The sequence below is a fragment of the Sminthopsis crassicaudata genome, chromosome 1 (genome assembly GCF_048593235.1).
Source record: "Sminthopsis crassicaudata isolate SCR6 chromosome 1, ASM4859323v1, whole genome shotgun sequence".
Taxonomy (NCBI): Eukaryota; Metazoa; Chordata; class Mammalia; order Dasyuromorphia; family Dasyuridae; genus Sminthopsis; species Sminthopsis crassicaudata.
The window spans coordinates 468,795,684-468,802,540 of record NC_133617.1 but is presented as its reverse complement, the minus strand read 5'-3'; positions in this window follow the sequence as shown (position 1 = coordinate 468,802,540).

Sequence of the window (6,857 nt, the reverse complement as noted above, 5' to 3'; positions counted from 1 at the left end):
CAGCTGTGCACGGGTGCAGAACCAACCCGCCCCATTAGTGCAGTCACTACTGACCTTTTTAACAGGTTTTCTGAGTTTCCACCCTTAGCATGGTCCTCAACAAGTCCTCTTTCTGGTTGAGGATGGCTCTTTCCATCACAAGTCTATTGGAACTGCCCTGAATCACCTTATTATTGAAAAGAGTCAAGTCCAATATGATTGAAAATCACACAATCTTCTTAATGTGTACAATGTTCTGGTTCTACTCACTTCCCTTAGCATCAATTCATAAACGTCTTTCCAGGCTTTTCTGAAATCATCCTGCTCATCATTTCTTATAGAACAATATTCTATTACATTCATATAGCTTATTCAGCCATTCCCCAACAATAGAGATCCACTCAATTTCCAATTTCTTGTGCCTACAAAAAAAAGAGCTTTAATACAAAACTTTAGCACAGAATCATGTAAAAGAAAAAGCAAGATTTTTGGTGGATTTCCACATCTTTGACACTAGTCTCTCCCTTCAGATAAATTCTTCCTTGCCTTCACAGTTGAGCTTCTTCCAATACCAATCTCACTTGTTCTTTTCCTATTTTCTTTATTACTATTTTCTATCTGTTATAAGGGCATCTAGTACTGAAAGGACAGAAGAGTGTAGTGGGTCAACTGTCATTGATAATGAAAGTAATATATAAAAATATTTGCAGATTGTTTTCATTTATTTGTTGCCCTTCCGCTTTCATCCTTAAATGCCTGCAAATACCTTTGCCACTGTGATAGAAATTAAATTCTCAATGGATAAAGAAATCCTCTGAAGATTGCTGTTTCTGGAACACATCTGCTTGCATCAAGCTCTCAGAACATTATTACAAAGCCTCTTAGAACTTCAGAACTACTTATACATTTAGTCTAACTCTTCCACACATGAAAAAAAAAAAAAGTGAATGGATAACAAAGATGTGTATAATCATGTCCAGCACATAGTAAGCGCTTAATGTTTACTTTTTACTAACCAGAAATGAACAAATTAGGACTAGAATAAAACAAAAGAGGAGGCTAAAGTATTTTCAAGAAATTAAGCTTATTTTTTTTAAGTTTATTATTTGCTGAGGCAATTGGGGTCAAGTGACTTGCTCAGAATTTGGAACTATGCCCAAAAAGTTACCAAATTGTGCATATCCTTTGATCCAGTAGTGCTACTATTGGGCTTATATCCCAAAGGAATACTAAAGAGGGGAAAGGGACCTGTATGTGCCAAAATGTTTGTGGCAGCTTTTTGTTGTAGCTAGAAACTGGAAAATGAATGGATGCCCATCAATTGGAGAATGGTTGGGTAAATTGTGGTATATGAATGTTATGGAATATTATTGTTCTGTAAGAAATGACCAACAGGAGGAATACAGAGCGGTTTGGAGAGACTTACATCAACTGATGCTGAGTGAAATTAGAAGAACCAGGAGATCATTATACACTTCAACAACAATATTGTATGAGGATGTATTCTGATGGAAGTGGATATCTTCAACATAGAGAAGATCCAATTCAGTTACAGTTGATTAATGATGGACAGAAATAACTACACCCAGAGAAGGAACACTGGGAATTGAATGTAAACTGTTTGCACTAGTATCTTTCTACCCAGGTTACTTATACCTTCGGAATCTAATTCTTACTGGGCAACAAGAAATTTGTTTTTTACACACATATATTGTATTAAGGATATACTGTAACACATATAATATGTATGGGATAGCCTGTCATCTAGGGGAGGGAGAGGAAAATTTGGAAAAGTGAATACAAGGGATAATCTTGTAAAAAAAAAAAAAAATTACCCATGCATATGTACTGTCAAAAATATATATAATTATAAAATTAATAATAAATTTTTTTTTTAAAAAAAGTGATTTACTCAGTGTCACACAGCTAGGAAGAAAATCAAGTTTCTTTAGTTATGTCAAACCTCTTCCACCAACAAAGGCCTGTCTTTTATACCAACAGTATACAATGTTACATGACTGTGAGGCATCAACAATCTCTGGAAAAGAGAAAACTAGTATTATACCAAGGACAATAGACAGTGCATACATTGCAACATATAAGATTAAAGAAGTGGGGTCCAGCATGTTAATAGATGGTGCTTGATTGCAAAAAGATGAACAGGAGGACATTTAGGTGATGCAGTAGATAGAGAACCAGTCCTGAAGTCAGGAGGACCTGAGTTCAAACTTGGTCTCAGACACGCCTTAGCTGTGTGACCCTGGGCAAGTCACTTAACCCCAATTGCCTCAGCAAAAAAAAAGAAAAAAGATACAGGTCATTTGCAAGAAAGAATACTTCACTGATTTCCTGATATTAGGAGAAATCAAACAATGCCTTGTAGCAGATTAGGTGAATTTGTACTTCATGTATGGGAGGACTTTTGTCTGAATAAGTTGTAGAAATGATTGGAGGGAACATCCAAATTGAGATCAGAATGAGCAATCCTAAACCTAAGAACCATCAGTCTATCCAGTTATATTTAAGGCTTAAGCAGACAAAAGGTGGGAAAATAGATTTAGCCTTTTCATTGCTGCTGTTAATAATGGTGATAACAAAATGTTTACTATGTGCTAGGCACTGTGCTAAGCACTTTGCAACTTTCTCATTTAATCCTCAAAATAACCCTAGAGGGTAGGTGTTATTATTGTTCCCATTTTATAGGAAACTGAGAAAAAGTAAGTTTAAATAACTATTAAATGTCTGAAACAACTCAGTATATTAACCTGAATGCCTTCTTGGTTCAAGGCTGAGCCCTCTTGGTGAATTACCTCACCCAACCTAAATCTATCTCTGTAGTCTGGGTGATAACAAGATAATGACCATTTGTCCAATAATCACCAAAAAGCTCTCAGGTGAAGAGTTCCCCAATTTTTTAAAGCTCTAAGGTTTTTATTTTTATCATTTTTTGCAAATGAGTGACTAGAGAAGTTTTGAAGACAAGATCATGATCCTTGCTGACCTTTCACTTGCAAATAAATCCAGTTAGTTTTATATCTTTTTAAGAAGTATAGAATCATCTGATGTCTTCTGAAGATGGGAAAGTCCAAATGGGCTCCTAATGTTATTTAATCTCTAATCTAGGACTGATGCCTGAAAGGGTCACATATATGTATTAGAATAACTAGCTTACTGGATATTCTGTAGTTACTAAAAAACCAGGTTTTATTTTCTTGCTACTCAGACACCAGCTTCCTGATCTTGTACAAATAACTTAAACTCAGTGCTCTTGGCAACCAAGATTAAAAGTTATACCTGCTATAATGAAGTCCTGCATGGTATGTGGGACAGAGAGAAACTAAAAGATCTGAGGCAAGCAGAGAGAAGACACTGAGATCAGTTTAGCTCCGTAGTCCCATCCTTTGGGAAGGTCATCCAGTCAGAAATCCAACTTATGTCAAATCTAGCAATCTCACCTTACCATGTCCTGTGGATCACAACATAACATCATAACATTCTCACTCATTTTGTTGTTGTTCACTTGCAGTTTGTTTTCTTACTCAATTTTTTTTCCTTTTTGATATGATTTTTCTTGTGCAGCAAGAGAATTTTATAAATATGTTTACATATATTGGATTTAACATATATAACATATTGTATTGCTTGCCATCTGAGGAAGGGATGGGGAAAGGAAAGGAAAATCTGAAACACAAGGGTCAATGTTGAAAAAAATTATCCATGCATATGTTTTGAAAATAAAAAGCTTTAATTTAAAAAAAAAAAAAAAAAAAAAAAAAAAGAGCCTGCCAGGTGAGGATATGCTCCAACCTCATAGAGAGCTCCCTTTCCATTGGGCAATTGTGAGTCTCACTGAAGAACTTGTCTTTCATATGCTCATCCACTCTATTTTATATTTACCATTCCTGATCTCTATTGTATCCTTTCATTTTGTCTATAACCATTCCCCTAAATAAATCTATCTTTTGCCAAAGAGAATGGCCATTGTGAATTCTTCAAGTGACTGAACTCCAACTTTTCGTACCTACTGTCATTTGGTGTGTACATCACCCACATTAGTTAGACTATCAGTGAAGATCTGTGTGGGTAAAAAGAACTTAACTGATTTAAAGTTTATAATGATAAAAACCACAAGTCTAGACAAAAAAAGAAATAAATATTGATATATATATTTATAGAGAAAGTAGACTCAGAATGCACACACTAACCATAGCTGAAAACAATGAGATTTATAAAAACACACAAAAGAGATTTCAGAAGGAGTCATGGAAACAAATGGGATTGTTAAAGTGTAATCTTCCCTTATTAGGTTACCAGAATGATGGGGTTAGCCACCAAAATGATGGGGTATATAGGATGAGAAATCCCAAAAGTGTGTTGGAGTTTTATTTCTGGACATAGACCTCCAAACAAAGAGCAAAGATTTTTTTTTTTTTTTGAGCAAAGATTTTATTATGCTGCTAATAACAGATTAAGTCCATAAGGGTTTTTTTTTTTGTTTGTTTGTTTTTCTGAGGCTGGGGTTGTGACTTGCTCAGGTCACACAGCTAGGAAGTGTTAAGTGTCTGAGACCAGATTTGAACTCGGGTCCTCCTGAATCCAGGGCTGGTGCACTATGCACTGCACCACCTAGTTTCCCTGCCCCCCCCCCATAAGGGTTTTTATTAAGGAAAAGGGTTTTAGCAATTAACAAGGCCGAAGACAACTTCCCTAGCAGTAACCAGAGGGAAGACTCCGCAAAGGGGAGGAAGACATTATAAGGCACGAGTACACCATGGCCAACTATAGTATCCTTAAAAAGAGATTTTCTAGTATGAGCAGCTCTTTTACAGGAGAAATATAACTTCAAGGGTTTGACATCATAACTTGATTTTATGATTGATTTCCGGACATTCACCTGGGCTGAGACTGTAATAAAAAGTCCACTTGAACAAAAGGTCTATTGAAGAATAAAAGGCTCATTTAATCATATAAAACTGATTAACACTAATCAGAATAAAATGCAAGTCCAATTAATCATCTATCACACTGACACATAGTAGGTTCCAAATAAGTGGTAGTTATGATGATGATAGATTTGGCTTTCTTTTTACAAAAAAAAAAAAAAAAGTTTTTACAATCTTTGCTGTTTTTGTATTGCCACATATATGTATGTGTGTTTGTGTTTTGTTTTTCCAAAACTGCTTTCCTCTTCTTCCTCACTATTTGAATCCTTCCCTGGTAATAAAAATAATAGCCTTATATCATAAATTACCTTGTTGAAATGAATGCCACTTGAACAGTTGCATATAATCAATGTAGATAACATTTTCTGTAAATCTGAGCCACCTTTCCAATTTGCTGACCTTTGTAATATCCTTAAATTGTTTGGACTTCATTTTAATTAAATGGGCATGGAGAAGGTATTGCATTTCTTTCTGAGCACCCTGGAAAGAAATAATTTTCCCTCTGAGGGAAGGGGGAGTCCACCTCCAAGTGAGACTGGTGCATCTTCTGCAGAGCTTCTTCAGATTCCTTCTTACTTTTCCAGCAGCTAGTGAATTCTCCCACAAGCTTCTTTTGTATCTGTTACATACTGTCTATAGACACAGTGTTCATTCCTCTTTTAGAATATAAATTCCAAGGAGACCCAGACTTTTTTCTGTATCTCCCCAGTGGCTAGGCCACAGGAGATTTGATTGATATGTTTGTGTGTGTGTTAGGAGTGGGAATAGGGGCAGAGAATTAATTTCCCAAAAGGAAGAAGAGTTGGTTCTTCTAAGGGCCAATAACTGACAGCTGGAGTCTTGACAAACATATCTGATTGAGAAGTGATTGCACCAGATCTGTTATTTAGTACACTGGCCAGTAAATTGTCTGGGGCTGACTAGACATCACTCAAGCCTCTGACTATTCTCCCAAACTCTCCTCTTCCTAGATTCCCAAGTTTCTTTAGGGACTTTTACTTGTTATGCCATACAACTCATCCAATGAAACCTTGAGATACCTGCAGCCCAATCATTCTGTCTGCCTTAGTACTGATGAGGCTCTAGATGTTTGGGTGCAGTTGGCAGAGAGAAATTGGAATTGTTCCCTGGGGCAGGCAGGGAACATCTGCTAGAGGTCAGTTTAGCTTTGCCAGGTCCCACCCCCTGTGGAGGTTGTCCCAGTCAGAAATCCAGGTTATGGGAAAGGCTTGAGGCGCACTTTCTGTGGAGATTATGGGCAGCCCAGCTATGGCCTGTCAGAAAGCCCAGTCATGTCTAAAATTAAATTTCCCCTAAAAACTTTGTCCATGGCTTTGCTGAATCCGTTGGGTCAATCCACCATGGCATTCTGCCTTGAGGAGTCCCTCCTCTGATCCCCCTACCATGCCTTATGGAGTCTCTCTCCTCATTACTTTTAGGTGCTAAATCCCTTTTAGGATTCAGTCTGCCAGCTAAGGGCATGCTCCAACCTCTTGGGGTATTTCCTTTCTCTTGACTAATTATGGCTTCTACTAGGGAACTTGCCCTTTCCATCATTAATTATTAAGATTCCTTTCTTGCTACTCTATGCTTTCCTCCTATTTCATATTTACCATTCCTGATGTTCTAAATAAACCTACCTTTTGCCAAAGATGAATTCTTACATGAACAAACTCCAATATTTGGTGCTTTTTCTAAAGCACATCATCCAGTGCAACATCAGCCACATCAGAATCTATTTAATCCTGTTCCCAGTTCTTCTTCTAGGTTACCCCAGCATTTGCTATGTAGTACCTTGAGTTTCAACTCACTTGCCCCAATTAAAGACTTCCACTTTATTACATTGACTTTTTTCATTTAAATTCAGGTTGACAGTTTCCAGATAATAATTTTCAAGTTGTTTTTCTTTTTAATCATTTCTTGCTCCAAAGTATA